Source organism: Chelonia mydas, chromosome 1, assembly GCF_015237465.2.
Source record: "Chelonia mydas isolate rCheMyd1 chromosome 1, rCheMyd1.pri.v2, whole genome shotgun sequence".
Lineage (NCBI taxonomy): Eukaryota > Metazoa > Chordata > Testudines > Cheloniidae > Chelonia > Chelonia mydas.
In genome coordinates, this window is record NC_057849.1 from 326305330 (window position 1) to 326323019 (window position 17690).

Below are 17690 nucleotides of genomic sequence, written 5' to 3' on the forward strand. Positions count from 1 at the left end.
CCTCATACGTTATGTTTTCTAGACCTTTAATCATTTTTGTTGCTCTCTTCTGGACTTTCTCCAGTGTGTCCACATCTTTCCTAAAATGTGCCTTACAGAACAGGACACAATACTGATAAGGCCTCAGCTGGAGTAGAGCAGAAGAATGACTTCTCGTGTCTGGCTTACAACACTCCTGCTAATACATCCCAGAATGATGTTCACTTTTTTTGCAACAGCATTACTCTGTTGACTCCTGTTTAGCTTGTGATCCACCACAAGCCCCACATTCCTTTCTGCAGTACTCGTTCCAGGGCAGTCATTTCCCATTTTGTATGTGTGCAATTGATTGTTTACTCCTGTAGAGTATTTTAAATTTGTCCCTATTGAATGGCATGCAATGTCTCTCTGTGAGGTGGAGGGCTGAGTTGACAATCTGAACCTTCAATTCCAGATATTTCAAACCTGATGCTCAGGCATCCTGTGGGAGAAGGCAGACAGTCTGGCTGCAGTGCTGCAGAGAGCGGCGAGGAACTTTGTGTTAGCATGTGGCAGCTGAAGGGAACTACAGTGAAAGAAAAACTGGCATATAGCTGGCAACATCAGACTGGAATGCACAGCACAAGAAGCTGTTGCCAGAAGCTGTAGGGAACTGGCTTTTGTACAGTTGCTGCCCTGTGCTATGTGATCTTGCTGTTGTCCCTGCCCAAGGTGGTTTGGGATTGTCCTGCTGCAGCTTTTCCAATATCCACTTGAAAGCCTAAGTGCTTATTTGTACAGAAAGGAGAGGCGTGTGTTGGTTGCATGGGCGTAATTACAGGGAGTGATGAATGCAGCATCACAAGCAGGACACACACGGTCCATGTCTGGAATGGGCTGTTTATAATTCTGCGAGCTCTTCCCTATACACTTTTTTTTTATTATTTTTAATTGCTAAACTTAAAAGAAACCCTTGTTAATTTTTCTATTGAAAACACAGGGGGTGGGGTGGTGGTGGTGGTGTCATGCTTCCAGCTATGCCAAGGGCAGAGGGGATAGAAGCATCTTGGTCATTCCAAAGGCTGCAAAAGACCCTGTGTGTTTATCTCTGCCTCATTGCTATTCCCACATCTGCTGAAGCTTGAGCTACTTCACACTTCCTTCCCCCCTCCCCCCCCCCCGCGCCCCATCCCATAAACCACTAAAGTCTGCCCTCTCCTGGCAGCTTGGCAGGTGAGTGGCCAGGAAGTGACTGACTCTCTGCCTTGCCTATCCAGACTTCCTTGTCTGGGCAGATCTTTCTCACAGTTGAACCCAGTCTTTCCAGTGAGGCTGACTGCAAGGACAGTGCTGAACTACCATCGGGGCAGAAAACAAAATCAGTGGATAGGGGAGCAGCAGCAGCCTCTCCTCTCCTTAGGGAGTTAGGGAGGGAAGACCAGGGTTGGGGAGGGATATTAGAAATGGGAAAGAGTTAGACAATCGGGTTTGAGAGACAGGGAGAAGGAGTTGGGAAGGGAGTTAAGGCTGGGTGGAGCAAGAAGGAAGATATGGATGTATGTTTGGGGGAAGGGCAGTGACTGCGGCAGGGAGCAGAGTGAATGAGGGGAGGGCTGTGAGCCTGCGGGTCTTGGGGGAGGAGAGGACAGGCTACAGGATATGGTGGTGAGGGAGGGGAACAGTAGGAAGGGGAGACATTGGATGAAGGAGTGACTAGGAGGATTTCAGGGTGGGAAGGGGAACTGGGGGGACTGGAGGCTGGGAATCAGGAGGACTGTGTTGGGTGGGAAGAGAGTGAACTGGCGTGCTTCGGGGAAGGAAGGGAGAGGCATGGCAAGAAGCTGAAGGAAGCTACTGGGAGGCCAGGTGAGGCTCAGGCAGGGAGCTGACCAACAGGATCCCAAGGAGGCCAGACAATGAGGAACAGCGTCAAAGTAAGTAGAGCTGGTTGGAGAATTTCAACACCAGTGAAAATCTCTAGGCAAATGTAACTCAAATTCCATGAATATTTTTTCTCTTTCCTTGCCCCTATCTTCTGACTAGCTCTAAAAGTCAGCGATGAGGGGGAAAGCTCATAGGAAGTGGGATGAGGAACTCATCATGCTCCTGGGAACCTCCTGGGGAAGTAGAAGTTTCCTAGTATAGCTGGGAAGCAGTTTTATTTCCCCTGTTCTCTCCCTGCCTTGGGGCTTGATTATCTCTCTGAGCAAGTTTTATCCTAATGCCAAAAGGCTTGTAGTTTAGGGGCTGCACAGTCTGCTCGCCATCACGGTCCTGAGGGAGTGGAGTGAGGCAGGTGCCCTAGACCTGGAGTGCCAGTCTGAGGCTGGCAGAACGTTGGAGAAGCTCAGTGCTTGTGGTGGAGAGGCCTAGCCAGTGAGTTGGGCCAAAAGAGACAGACAGAATGGATAGCACTGATATATTGGCCTACATTTTCTTTGTCTAGCCAATAAGGTCCCAATCCAAAGCCCACTGAAGACTTCCATTAGCCTGAGTGGATTTTGGATCAGCCCCTAAGTGTAACCCTCCTCTAGGTCCACATGCATGAGCCCACATTCTCCTAGCGGACCCCTGGCCTATCACTGTATTTTATACATAGCTATAAGAATTCCTGTGGAGCTGTAGAGATTTAGTAGTGATATCTCCCCACCTAGCTCCAGTGAGTGTTGTGAGGACTAATTAGGATTAGTTTTTGTTTGCAAAGAGCTTTGGAGATGAAGCACCACATAAGTGCTAAGTATCATTACCAAGGTTTTTTTTCTCAATTAAACCTGTTCTCCTGGATAGTCCAATATATACCTGATACATTGCTTCTGAGCTCAGTTATTGTACTGGGGGAAGAGATCAGATGCAGGGGCTGGTGTGGAAAGGGTTTCCCTAGGCTGGTGTTTTATGTGAAGGGGAAGTGGAAAAATGGGTTGTCTTTGGCCACAAGGGTTCTTATGTTTCCATCTCTCATGAGACAGCTTCGTCACAAGGGGGTTTAAAAGTTCTCTGCAACTTGCTTTTCTTTCTTTGTGGCTGATGAAAGATCAACGGACTCTTAGTGGACTGGCCAGCCTGGGTTGCTGTATGGTTGCTACAGTAACAGATTTCTCTGTGAATAAGGAGCTAACTTTGCAGGCTCTTCTGCAACAAATCCTTTCTGCTGATGGGGGTATTGAGAGTAGCTGTCTCACCATACAGGTATGTCTGTACCTTAATAAATTAAGTACAGTTTCAGAGCATGCCATTTGTCAGTGTGTCAGTTCCTTTGGGAATAGCTGTCAGTGAACCATGCTGCCAGAAAATGCATTTCTATATTTAATGGCATCTTCAGCAAAAGTTATTCACCTCATGTTTCTTGTCTGTTTAGCTCTCTATGAATTGCACATTTTCTAAGGCAAAGTTTAGGAAATAATAAAACACATTTGTATGTAGTGCTACTTAAATGAGTTACCATACGTGTTAATGAATAATATTTTGCTAATATTATAATTACTAAAGTTGTGTATGTATATATAATATACTATATATACACCCCAGAGTACATAAATTATTTTGCTGCATATCATAAGTGTGTGTGTATGTATAGTGTAGTTAGGATTGCCAATGGTCCCATATTACAAGGGACGTCCCTTATTTAAATGGAAAATTGCCTGTCCCATACTAAGTTAGTATGGCACACCTTTACGCCGTATTTCAACAGTAGGGGGCCAGTACTCACTGGTACATCTTTCCACTCCCCTCCTAACCCTGGCCCATGAATGTGGTCCCGTCTGCTTTCCCTGCGCAGCACTGAAGGGCCAATGTCAGGAGGGGAATGGAGAGATGTACCTGCGAGTACTGTCTCCTGACTGGACAGGGCCCTCTGCTGACTCCAGTCCTTGAGTGAAGCCCTGTCTGCTTTTCCTGTGCAGGCTCTGTCTGGCAGGACAAGTGGACAAGGCTGTATGCCCTGGACTGTGCTGAAGGGCCAGGGTCAGAGCTCTGTCTGGCAGGGGAGTCAGTACTCCTAGGGTGTAGCCTCCTTGCTCACAGATTCTCTGCCAACATCCCCAGCAGAGGGGCATAAATGCTGGTAGGTGGAAGCTGCAGCAGTGGGGAGCAAGAAGCGCAGGGAGCCTGGTCTTGGCAGCCGAGACCACCTGCACAGAGCCCTGTCCACTTCCCCTGCCACACAGAACCCGCTCCTCAGTCTATCCTGCAGAGATTTCTTCATCTCTGTACAACAAGATCAGGAGGTGCTGAGTGCTGCAAAAGCAGCAAGAAATACCTCTGGCGAATATAGATGAGTACTAATTATTAAGTGCTAAGCAGAGGTGCTAAAAGAATACAGCATTGGCAACCCTAACTGTAGTGTATACTATAGCTACACTATATGTATTCATATATGGGTGTACATTACATATAGTGTGTGTGTGTGCAAAACTTAAGTAATTATGATCTACTGCCAAATAGTATAAATACTGGGTTGTATGTTACATACATTATTATATTTAAGTTTATTAGTATATTTGATAAATATGTTTATGTAAACAATTAGTGGGTTTTTTTTTTTGATGTACAGGTCCCAGGTTCAACCTAGAGAGACTGCTGAATTGGAATTAATTTGCAAACTGGACAACATTAAATTAGGCTTGAATAAAGACTGGGAGTGGATGTGTCATTACACAAAGTAAAACTATTTCCCCATGTTTATTTTCCCCCCCTACTGTTCCTCACACATTCTTGTCAACTGCTGGAAATGGCCCACCTTGATTATCACTACAAAAGGTTTTTTTTCTCTCCTGCTGGTAATAGCTCACCTTAACTGATCACTCTCGTTATAGTTTGTATGGTAACACCCATTGTTTCATGTTCTCTGTGTATATAAAATCTCACTATTGTATTTTACACTACATGCATCCGATGAAGTGAGCTGTAGCTCACGAAAGCTTATGCTCAAATAAATTTGTTAGTCTAAGGTGCCACAAGTACTTCTTTTCTTTTTACAACCAAAAGTGTCATTATAGTTAGCACAATAGGTACCTTAAACTGTGGACAGATAGCTAGATAATGGTTTTCTTCTTTTGTCTCCCTAATTCATCGAGATTGCTAATAGATCACACTATCAGAAAAACATCAAATTCATAATAACTTGGGATGTTTTCATCATCTGATTCCTTTTAACAACCCAGTATTAATTAAGATAATGATTTTGTGCCTGTAAAAATCTTATAACAGCAGTGAATTGTAGTAAACAATGTAAAATAACTATCTCCAGTTATTTTGTTACATTGTTTAAACATGACTTACAGCACCCTTTCATCATTTTTAGTGCTAGGAATATAGACAGTGGTGTAGGTTTTTCTCTATTCTATTATTACATTTTGGAACAACTCAAGGCATAACTGATAGTTATGATACAGAAATATGTCAATGGTTTGATGTAAAGAGATAGGGACAGTTCCTCAGTTTATGTAAATCACTGTAATTCCAATGACCATAAGAAAGCTACTCTGATAAACTAAGTAAGTATCCAGCTAAGTATCTAGCCCATGTCTTTCACAAAGATCATAGAAGTCAGAGTTATTACACACCTATTAGGTCAGCTGCTCCATCCCTTTATGGTGCAGGGCTGTCCCTGACAGTATATTTCCTTGTGGTCTGTCCTGCATAGTTTGAAATGTCTCTTTATCTACAATAATTCTTCACATATTGCTCTTAATCTGTTCTATGCCCTTTGGGACTTCATCTGATGCCAAGATGGTGTTTCACAGGGCAAGGGTTAATTTTATTTATTCTAGTCTTCTTTTCTCTTGTGACTTGGGTTCTTGTACCTTGTTTTGTTTGCAAAAGCAAAGCATCTTCTCAATGGGAAAACAAAACAAACAGGAAGCTTTCCTTTTTCATTTTTGTAAGGAAGAAGATGTTATTGCCTGGTGCAAGGTGGAGATGGGAAAAATCCTCCTTTGCATAATAAAAGGCATTAAGCTGTAGGACACTGTCTCCTCTTCAAGTACATGATGACTTGGGCTCTGAAATATCCATGGGAAGAGGACATGGAAGGGGAAAAACTCCATAGCAATCCTGTCACAGACTTTTTTTGGAGTCATATGGGTAGCATTTCAGAGTGATCAGATCCCAGGAAATCTACAGGAGGCCTGGAACCCCAAGCTACCCTGGAGAACCCCTGGCTTCCCACAGGCTTTCTAACAGTGTGGCTTCACTGTTGCCATGACTTCCCTCCAGCACCTGTCTTCTCTGGGATTCCCCACAAATGAACTTAGCATGGAGGGATCTTGGGCTATATTAACTCTCCCCATGGCTTTCTATAAGGCTTATACCCAAATGATGTGCTTGGCTATCCTGTCTGTCACCACTTCTCTAGTCACTAGATCACTTTCACATATTTCTTTTTTCTGTGCTGGGGGCTATGTAGCTTATCTAGACCACTATTTGCTTCTTACATTTTTATGAGCCAGCAAAGGCAGACTGGACTTCCCTCTCCTCATGAATAGTACAAATTAGAAGCTATGCTAGTGGGCATGGTGGCTTGCCAGAGGATAGTTCCCTGGGGAGAGGGAGGGAACCCAGCCATTAATTCTCTGCAGAGGAGTTAGCAATGGGCAATTGCAGTGAGGAACCCAGCACAGCATGACTGGGGAGATGACTGGAGGACACATGGAGAGATGCAGCAATAGAAATAATTATTAATAATAATAATTAATAATAATACTGTGTGGAAAAGGGAATGTTGCCTTGGCAGCATCATTTATCTAACTTCTCTCAACACGGCAAAATGCCTCCAGTTGGATTTGGCTCTATACTTGGGGGCAGATGGAAAGGTATTTGGTGCACCCACGCAGGATGTGAAACTGAGCAACATTGTGGGAGTCAACAGCTGGTGATGACCCACTGAAAACAAGTCTTATACAGGCCCAGCTCTAGCCCTCTGCCCTTTTAACCCCCAACCCAGGGAAAAAAAATCCTTAGCAAATACATGTAAGCAGTGTCAGGATGAGCTTCACCCTTACATCTGGTGGTGAGGTGTGGCAAGTTGTGGAAAAGAACTTCAGGGGCCGAGCTCATTGCATAGGCACACCCACCCCGCCTAGAATGAGGCCATAGCTGCCCAAATGGTCACTTTGGCTGCTGTGGGATCCCCAGTGTCTCTGTTATTGGGGTAGGAAGAATAAATTGTTATTACCCTGATTATGGGAACTGTGCTTGGAACTGTACTTGGCCTTTTGTTATGATGGAGGGACTCACCATCAACTAAGTGGCACTCGCTAGGCAAGGGTCATGGGTTCCAAAACTCTGTGAATTGAGAGAGCTTGGGGACAAGTATTAATACTCGGTGGCATGGGCCCCTTGGTGAGGGCCTTACATGCTAATTGCACTTCCTCCTCTCTCCACTGTGGAATATCAGAGCTAATTTTGATTCCATCAGGAGTCTAGTTACAGGCTGCTGAGCTCACTTTGGGCTAATGGTGCACCAGCACTGAGCCTCCTCTACTACAAGCTGAATTCACCAAAGAGCTGAACTGACTAAGAGCTGAAATCACTGAGCGTTGTGTTAAGTAGTGGGGGAGCCTGAAGATATATTGTGGAGAAGTTTGCGGGACGGCTGGAGTGCCTTGTAGACAGGCTGATGGAGCAGTTTGTGGGACGGCGGGAGCTGCTTGTGGGCCGCAGAGCGGAGCTGAGCAAAGCAGTTTGTGGGGCGGCTGGTGGAGCGGAGCGGAGCAAAGGCCTGTGGAGCTGTGGGGCGGTCAGCTTCAGATCATGTAAGGTGCCTTTTACCCCCGCCCCCATCTCCACCCAGGTTGGGAGGTAAAGCTCTGCAGATAAACTTTTGAACTCTGGGGCTGCCCTGACCAGTGACAGAGACTTTTGGGTCATTGGACTTTTGGGACTTTGGGTGAGTGGGGTTGCTGGACTCAAGAACCAAAGGGAAAGGGCATGCCCCGATTTGCTTGGGGTGGGTTTTTTGCTCATGGGTTGTGTTATGAATCCTGTTGGTGGTGTTTCCCCAACATAATGCCACATTGTTTCTCTCTGTTATTAAAAGGCTTTTTGCTACACTCAGACTAGGTGCTTGCAAGAGGGGAAGTATTGCCTCTTGGAGGCGCCCAGCAGGAGTGGTATATATTTGTCCCAGGTCACTGGGTGGGGGCTCGAGCCGGTTTGCATCGTGTTATTGGAATGGATCCCCTAGATATTGAACCCGGCCCTTGTTGCTGCCAACTCTGACGGGCAGAAGAGTTACATACAGATCACAAAATAGTGTCCCTTTTCATATCTCTCAACCTTAAAACCTGCCACTATGCGACAGAAACAGCTGGACACATGGCAAGTGGTCGAAACACTTGGGTTTTGTTGCATGTTGTGCTGTAATTGGCAGATTATGATGATCTTGAACTATGACACTTGTTGTTCCAGATGTTTTCTCTCTGTGCAAATAAACCAGATTTTTAAAAAGAGAAGTGGGAAATCAGGCATTCCATCATGTGCACCAGTCACCAGGGTCTTTTTTTAAACAACTGGTTGGTTTGACTCACAGACAAGGTAAGTCTACACTGCACACTCCTTATTGCAACATATATATATATGCTGCATGTCACCCTAGGAATGTAGACAGTAAGGCACTGCTTAGGCAAGACATACCCTGCACGGCTCACTATGTGCCCGAGACATGTCTCCCCCTTCTACACTGCTATTTTTAGCAGTATAGTGCCCCCCTACTGGAGCCTTTCCCCTACTCAGGGAACAGCTGTGGCATGGGGGGGCGGGGCAGGCAGAGGTGAAAGGCTCCTTGCTGGCAGAGCCTTTTTCTGCTGCCTCCCCCCGGCAGAGCCGTTCACTGATGCGTGCTGCTGTTTGCTTTTCACTGAGGCTTACAGATACGCATACCCTACACCCTACCTCGGGGGGTGCCGTGTAGACATCTCCACAGAGAAAACATCTTGAGACAGAGATTTTATAGTTATAGTTGTCAGTTATTAACAGGAATTGCGCTGACATGGTGATAGAAAGAGCCAAGGAACCAGTGCAGAGGAACAGGCTTCCCCACCCTCAGTGGACGGCCTAGTCTATGCGCTTCTCCAGCTCCACACACAACCCAGGGGTTGGCACCACTCTGATCCGTGATGGCCACTTGATAAAAGTACCGTACTTAGTGACGGACATTGGGACGGGGTGGGGGGTGGGGTTTGTCATTCAGTCATTATATTTTTTGAAAAATTATCATGGACCTCAACATTTTTCCCACTGACACTTATGTCTGTATCTGGACACACTGCTGACCCCTGACACAGCCTGCAGGATCTGTTGTGGGGAGAGGAGGGCAGATCCCTGTTATTTCATGGGGAAAGGAGTCCAACCATGGCCCCTGAGGAAAACATTTAAAGTCATGTAGTTTCCTGGCCCTGTGTAGGGTCCTGTAGGGCTTTTTGAGACTAACACTGATTTTAAAAAAATAAATTTGTTAGTCTGTAAGGTGCCACAAATCCTCCTTTTCTTTTTGCGGATACAGACTAACATGGCTGCTACTCTGAAAACTGATTTTTTTAAGGGCAGTAGCTAAAGAAAGTTTGTGATAGTACTTTGCTTATGTTGCAGTGCACAAGAAAGAGGCTGCAGCCTACAGTGGGAAAGAAAGCACCCAACTTGTTGAACTCTGACACAAAACTGTCCATAGAAATAACAGCCTGCCTCCTGTTCCTATTATTTCAATATAATAAGGGGAAAGGATACAGATAAAGATAAGTAAAGAACACATCAGAGCTCTTCTGACTAATTTGAACTCAAATCAGTGGGGCCGGATGCTGTTCACCCGAAGGAACTGAAGGAATTTGCTGACGAAATCTCGGAGTTACTGTCAATAATATTTACAAGCTCATGGATGATAGGAGAGGTCCTGGAAGACCGGAGAATGGCTAGTGTACTGGAGAGGGGGTGGGGGGAGGAGCAGCCAGGGAACTATAGACCAGTCAGCCTGACTTCAATACCTGGGAAGCTACTAGAGCAGTGTATAAAACTTGCAATTTGCAAACACCTGGAGGGTTAAGGGGTGATCACTAGCAGCCAGCATGGATTTATCAAGAAAAAATCCTGCCAAACCACTTGGTTTCCTTTTTTGACAGGGTAACTGGTTTGGTGGGAGTGAGGTGGACATACTATACCTGGACTTCAGCAAGGTTTTTGACACAGTCCCACATGACATTCTGATAAGTAAGCTGGAGAAATGTGGGCTTGACAGAACTAACATTAAGTGGATACAGAATTGGTTAAACAACTGCAAACAATGAGTAACTGTTAATGGAATGATGTCGGACTGGAGGGAGGTCTCAAGTGGGGTTCCACAGGAATCTGTTCAGGGACCAGTGTTTCACATTCTTATGAATGGCCTGTATGTTGGCATAGAGAGCAGACTGATCAAGTTTGCAGATGGCACAAAGCTAGTGGGGTTGCCAACACTTTGGCAGACAGAGCTAAAATTCAGAGTGATCATAATAAATTGGAGAATTGGGCTGTAGGCAACAAAATGAAATTCAGCAAAGACAAATATAAGGTGCTACGCGTAGGGAAGAAAATGCACCAATACAGAATGGGGGAAAACTGGTGTCATAAATATAAAGGGAAGGGTAAACACCTTTAAATCCCTCCTGGCCAGAGGAAAAATCCTCTCACCTGTAAAGGGTTAAGAAGCTAGGATAACCTCGCTGGCACCTGACCAAAATGACCAATGAGGAGACAAGATACTTTCAAAAGCTGGAGGGAGGGAGAAACAAAGAGTCTGTCTGTGTGATGCTTTTGCCGGGGACAGAACAGGAATGGAGTCTTCGAACTTAGTAAGTAATCTAGCTAGGTATGTGTTAGATTATGATTTCTTTAAATGGCTGAGAAAATAAGCTGTGCTGAATAGAATGGATATTCCTGTCTGTGTGTCTTTTTGTAACTTAAGGTTTTGCCTAGAGGGATTCTCTATGTTTTGAATCTAATTACCCTGTAAGGTATTTACCATCCTGATTTTACAGAGGTGATTCTTTTTACTGTTTCTTCTATTAAAATTCTTCTTGTAAGAACTGAATGCTTTTTTTCATTGTTCTTAAGATCCAAGGGTTTGGATCTGTGGTCACCTATGCAAATTGGTGAGGATTTTTATCAAACCTTCCCTAGGAAGGGGGGTGCAAGGTTTTGGTGAAGATTTTGGGGGGAAAGATGTTTCCAAACAACGCTTTCTCAAAAATAAACCCGGTTAGACGTTTGGTGGTGGCAGTGGAAGTCCAAGGGCAAAAGGTAAAATAGTTTGTACCTTGGGGAAGTTTTAAGCTAAGCTGGTAAAAGTAAGCTTAGGAGGTTTTTATGCAGGTCCCCACATCTGTACCCTAGCGTTCAGAGTGGGGAAGGAACCTTGACAACTGGCTTAGCAGCAGCACTGCTGACAAGGATCTGGGAGTTGTGGTGGGTCACAGTCTTAACATGAGTCAGCAAAATGAGATGCTGTTGCAAAAAAAAGCACATGCAATTTTAGATTGCATTAAGAAAGGCACAGCATGCAAGTCACGGGAGGTGAGAGTACCGCTCTACTTGGTCTCAGCTGGAGTAGTGTGTCCAATTTGGTCACCAATGTATAGAGAGGATATAGAGAAACTGGAAAGGATCCAGAGGCGAGCGACAAAATGATCAAAGGGGTGGAATGCAAGCCATATGAGCAAAGGCTGAAGGAATAGGCTATGTTTAATTTGGAAAAGAGGCGATTAAGAGGGTTTATGATAGTGGTCTTCAGATACTGGAAAGGCTGCCATAAAAAAAGATGGAGAAAAGTTGTTCTCTTTTGCCACAGAGGGCAGGACAAGAAGCAATGGATTCAAATTACAGCATAGCAGATTTAGATTGAATCTCAGGAAAGAAAACTTCCTAACCATAAGAAGAGTAGGACAATGGAACAGACTCCCTAGGGAGGTTGTGGAAGCTCCTTCACTGAAGGCTTTCAAAAAGAGGCTGGATAGCCATCTGTCTTGGATGATTTAGACACAACAAATCCTGCATCTTGGCAGGGGGTTAGACTAGATGACCCTTGCGGTTCCTTCTAACCCTATGGTTCTATTATTCTAATTCCACCCGTGACAGTAACACGTGTGATTAAATTTGAGTTATAACTTGTCTGGCATTATGACAGCCCACTGCCTGTAATTGTTTGTATAACAAAACAATGACATCCTAAGATTGTTTTAAAAAAATGATGAGTATGCATATACTTTATTTATTATTATCTATTTATTATAAGAAGTATGGAATTTATTATTCTTATTACTCAGCTCCATTCTTTTAATCTGGCAAATGGGACAGGCTGCAGAACAGATTACAGGCAACTAAATAAGTGAGTTCCCCTTTATCTCCCTGACCCCTGCCTTACTTGGATCAGAACTTGACAAAAAATACAGCTGCTGAGTATTTTACCACCAGATATAGGTAATGGGTTTTAGTCAGACTGTAAAAATAGATCCCATACAGCAATACTACATCACTTTTCCTTCTAGCAAATGATAATATTCAGGGAGGTGACATATTCTGGAATATATAAACCCTCCCACAAGTTTGTGTTTTCAGTGCGGGGATTTAGATGCTTATGTCCTGGTAAAACTGAAAGTCATATGCTGAATCCTGGTGTATTTAGCTGTAAATCAACTCATTCTCTTTCAAGGTAAGTCATATGATGGAAATGTAATAATGAGAGGAATCTCCACCTATACAGTCCTTGGTTTAGTGGGAGAAGAGATCCCCAGGATATTTACTTGTAACTTGGTGGGGGGAGGGGGAGAGCAGATTTTGAAAAGTTCTACTTATTTAAATCACATTGTCCAATTAATCGTCTATTAAAACAAACAATTTTTCTTCCCCGTTACTAGTAACATATATTCAAGGTTGCCAACTTTCCTCATTTTATTGCAAGTGTTGTGATATTTGGTGATTTTATTAAAGCTCCAGTTCCTTGTCAAGTGAATATGTGGGAATCACAGCTTTCATTTTTTTAACTAAAAGTAACATTGTAGCCCTCAGTTGTGGAGAAAGCTTGAAAGCATGACTTTAATGCACACCAAAGGATCAAAAAACAGAAGGCAAATGAAAATAGCTCCTAAAGTAAATTTTTTAACCATCATGATTTTTAAGACATGACTCATAATTTTTGAATACATGAGGTTGTCAGAACCGTTTATTATTAACACTGAGAGGTTTCAGAATCCATTTCACTTTTCACTATTTATGCTACTTGTTTCCCATTTGTATTTCCCTCTGCTGGGACAATGACCATACAGCAGTGGTCCCCAAACCTTTTACCTCACGCTCCTCCTTACCCCTGACCGCATCCCCACCCCCACCGGGACCAGGATGGGGCCGCAGTTCCAGGAGGGGGGGATGTGGACAGGGGCAAGAGGGCCAAGGCTGGGGCCACAGCTGGGGGTGGAGGCGGGAGCGGAGCCTCGGCCGTGGCCGGGGGCCCAGTGCGTGCGGGGCCGGGGCCAGGAGTGGAACTTGGTGATGTTCCCTCCCTGCCCCCACATAGGGGCTGGTCTGGACCCCAGCCCTGCCTCCTGATTGTTTCTCCATGTCCCCCTGTGGGGCATGCCCAATAGTTGGGGACCTCTGATATAAAGGATGTCAGTTTTGCTTTCAGGAACATAGGGCTCCAGTGTCTGGGTTGCTAAAAATTGTAAGGCAGTGCTTATTTGTTTAAAAACAACTGTCTGAGAGAATGCAAAGAACACCCTAGGAAAAGGCTGACACAGTTCTTAGGTTTTTGTAAAGGCTTTTTTTTACACAATCTAAATTTTGGGCTAAACTTGATTAGGCAGTGTTCCTTTAGACTGGCATTCATAACACATAAATAGCCCTACTAAATGAAGCCAATGAACAAAGTTGTAAGGACATTTTTTTGTTTCCCCCACTATTCACAGAGGTTTGAAAAGATATTTAAGCTGTTCTCATAAAATAAAGAGGATTTCAAAGATCAACTTCATAGACAGCAAAAAGTAAAAAGACTTAAATGATCTTCATGCCCAGCATTGTAGAAGGGGATCACTGTTGGATAGTGTTGCTAATGTTAAAATCAATTTGTTAATACTAAAATAAAATTGTTTCATGGCATTATATATAATATTCTGTTTTGCACAATACATATAACATAATGATGGAGTGGGTGTGCTCTGAACTGGAACTTGTTTTATCAATTGTTATGTCATATTTTTATCTTCATGTTATTTAGCTGTAGAATGATGATAGCTAAGGGTTACATACTTATTTCTATCTGCAGTTGAAGGTTGTCTGTAACCTTGTTATCTGAAAGTAATTAGCCATTACACAAGATTTCTAGATTGCATAACTTGGGATGCATGTAGACAGTTATTGCATTGTGTTTGGTAGGAAAGTGGTGAATGCTTTAGAGTTACAAAAGTAGGGAATTATGACAAAAGTTATTACTAACAATTGGCAAATCGAGTTTGCTACTTTCATAAATGCATAGATTTTTAAGGCCAGAAAGTAATTTTAGATCACCTAGTCTGACCTCCTGTATAACGCAGGCCAAAGAATTTCATTAGAATTGGTCAGAAAAACTTTGATGGAACAATATTCTGTTTGGATATGCAGTTCTGTTGAAAGTGAAATACCAATTGGAATAAAAGAAGTTCAGACAACGTTACAATGTCCTGTTTCAACAGTTTTGGAAAAACACATTATAGATTATGCTATAATGCAAATAAAAAAGTCAAACTTGAAACAAGATGATATATATTTTAGAATTTTTCTTCACAATTTTGAAATATTAGGATTTAATTCAGATTGAGAACAAAACCAAATGTCAAAATCTTGACATCCTTTGCAATATGGACTTTTTGTCCTCTGCAGAGCTCCAAATTAACCCAGTTTCCCCTGTTCTGAGGCCAGTGGCTTGTGTTTGACTAAATCATATCTTCCAGAAAAGCATCCAATCTTGATTTGAAGATATTTAGTTTAGTTTAGTTCCCAGCCATTGGTTCTTGTTATGCCTTTCTCTGTTAAACTAAAGACCCTTTTAGTAACTTGGTATTTTCTCCCTGTATAGTGTATTTATACGCTATTAGCAAGTAAACTCTCACTCTCCTTTTCGATAAACTAAACAAAGCTCCTTAAATCTCTTTGTTACCGGGGTCCTAGTGGGAAGCCAGTTGTGGTCACTCAGTTAGGGTGAATGGCAAAGAATGGGGCAGCCAAACCCGCAAAAGCTCGTCGATATTCCAATACTTAGATTCACCAAGCCAGCCTAAAACAGCTTCTTTATTACCTTACTGGTTACTCAGAAGTCCGAACAACACAGTTTCCTTAAAGTGATCCAACCTCAGGCCTCCATCCAGGTACCCATGTCAAATATGATGAAAATTTCTGTAAATTTTATTTCATCATATAGAAGAAAAGGTTCTACCAATCCCAAAGGATTGGACACATTACCTCCCAGGTTAATGACTGTTTCAGATCTTACCCAAATATACGCTACAGCCAATTCTTATTAACTAAACTAAAATTTATTTAAAAACAACACAGAGAGAGTATGGTTGAAAGATCAATATACATACAGACATGAGTTCAGCTCATTGAGGTTCAGATTCATAGCGGAGATGATGAGCTTTGTAGTTGCAGAGTTCCTTTTTAGAATTCAGTGCATAGGTCATAGTCCAATGTCCAAATATCATATTCAGGGGTACCAGCATAACTGGGACCTCAGTCCTGTGACTCAGACTTCCCCGATGAAGCTTAAGCAGATCTGAGATGACAGAATCAGGACCCAAGGATCTTTTATATAATTTCATGTCCTCTTTGACAAGTTGGGATTTCCTCGGGGAACAAAAGGTAATTAGCATGACTTTGAAGAAGGTTCATCACCGGTACTTAGCTATACAAATTAACATAAGGCCATTTGCTTGTTCCTCCACCATTCACAGTACATTTCGAAGAGAGATGAATACTGAGATATCCCGGGTTTACAATTCATTTACATGATAGGATGTTCTTTTGACCTCTGAATTATCAGAATATAGCATAGACAGGGACTGTTGATTACATTGTCCACCCTATTCATACACAGGTAAACATACAAAAACACAAATGTCTCCCCACATGTCTTCCGTGGGTTATATATTTTGTAGGATGTTTAACCCTTTCTAGCCATGTGTCACACTCTTACTGTAAGGTTTTTTTTCCAACCCACAAATCATTATTGTGGCTCTTCTCTGCACCATCACCAATGTGTAAACATCCTTCTGAAAAGGACACCAGAACTGGACACAGTGCTCTCATATCAGTCTTGCCGATGCCATATACAGAGATAAAATTGCTGCCTTACTCCTGCTTGCTACTCCATAGTTCATACATCTAAGGATTGTATTAGGCCTTTACGCCATTGTGTTGCACTGGGAGCTAATGTACGTCCGCTATGGCCCCTAAAATCCTTTTGATAGTCTCTGCTTTCCAGGATATAGTCCCCCATTCGGTGGGTATGGCAATCATTCTTTGTTCCTAGATGTTTGATCACGTATGTTTACTTAACCCTAAAAGAAAGCAACCGCTTTACAATTAATGTAGCCTAGATAATTAACGTCGTATTAACAGAAACCATTAAGAATACAAAGTAGCACAGGCAGCAACTTGCAACATGCAGGAAAGAGCAGCATTGCTCTTACCCTGAGGTCTCAGGTGAATAAAATTTGGCAAGTTCTGTGACAGTGGTGAGCTCTGAAACTAGTATAAATTAGGAACTAACCCACTTTCTTTCTCCTGAGTTCTGCTGTATCTGGCACCAAATGCAGTCATAGGGCCCAATCCTGTGTTGTGTCAATGGGAGCTGAGGGCTCACCACATCTTGTAGAGCCATATTTTTGTACACATACTTGTCAAGATTGGCCAGACCCTAACCTGTGCTAGCACCTGCTAAAAGCCAGGATCAGGTCCCATTTGAACATTGGGGACCTTCCTGTTTCTAGCACTGAATGGTGATGGTTTAATGCATGTAATCATATATTAAACCTGCCATGGATTGAAGACTGCAGACGGCACTTCCTTCACTGCCTACCAAGGCACTATAATGAGAGAGTTGGAGGTCAGGGAGAGATGAGGGAAACATTTTTCTAGCAGGCAGATTTTCTAAAATGGCAGCTGTACGAAGCTGCTCGGAAGTTTGGAATGTTAAAATTAACCATGGCATGGATGGATTAGTGGGCGAGTGCAGAGGAGTTTCATCACGAAGTAAATATATCACATGGCTCTGCTCTTTACCACCTTATCACAGCATTTGTGGTATCTAATCTCATCCTATTTGATCTGTCCAGGTATTTAGAACACACCCTTCCTAGTGGTATATGAGCACCCGTCATATGGTATCATTCTGCAGGTAGGACTCCTGCTGACATCTCCAATGCCCTGGCATGCCTATTCAGAGCACCGCACATGCATTTGCTTAACTTCAAGCTCCTGCTAAATGCCACTGAAGTCAGTGGTCAAATTAAGCATGTGCTTAAATTCTGTCATAAATATAGATGGATGGAAGCATGTGCTTAAGTTCTTCCCTGAATCAGCATCTGGGAGTATTCTTCAAAGGCACAATAATAGCATATGATTTAATTATTATTATTAATAATATTGTTTATCGTATTGTTACCCCGAGGGGTAACATAAACTGATATCAGGGCCCCATTGTTCTAAGAACTGTACAAACAGTACATAGTAACAGCCAT

The 17690-nt window shown here is 43.1% G+C and overlaps 1 protein-coding gene across 13 annotated transcripts in view; it reads left to right on the forward strand.

Moving 5' to 3' along the window:
* Positions 1-17690, forward strand: part of CD36 (CD36 molecule) — a 79743-nt gene that overhangs the window by 17692 nt on the left and 44361 nt on the right. For 2 of the 13 annotated variants that reach the window (XM_037889236.2, XM_037889239.2), the window contains exon 1: positions 1940-3144. The exons of 6 other annotated variants lie outside the window; for them this stretch is intronic. The gene's annotated coding sequence lies outside the window, so the exon portion shown is untranslated. Of the gene's footprint in view, positions 1-1933; positions 3145-12487; positions 12632-15297; positions 15318-17690 lie in introns of those variants that run through there. 5 more of the 13 variants (XM_043552377.1, XM_037889235.2, XM_043552373.1 and 2 more) reach the window with 5 other exon arrangements.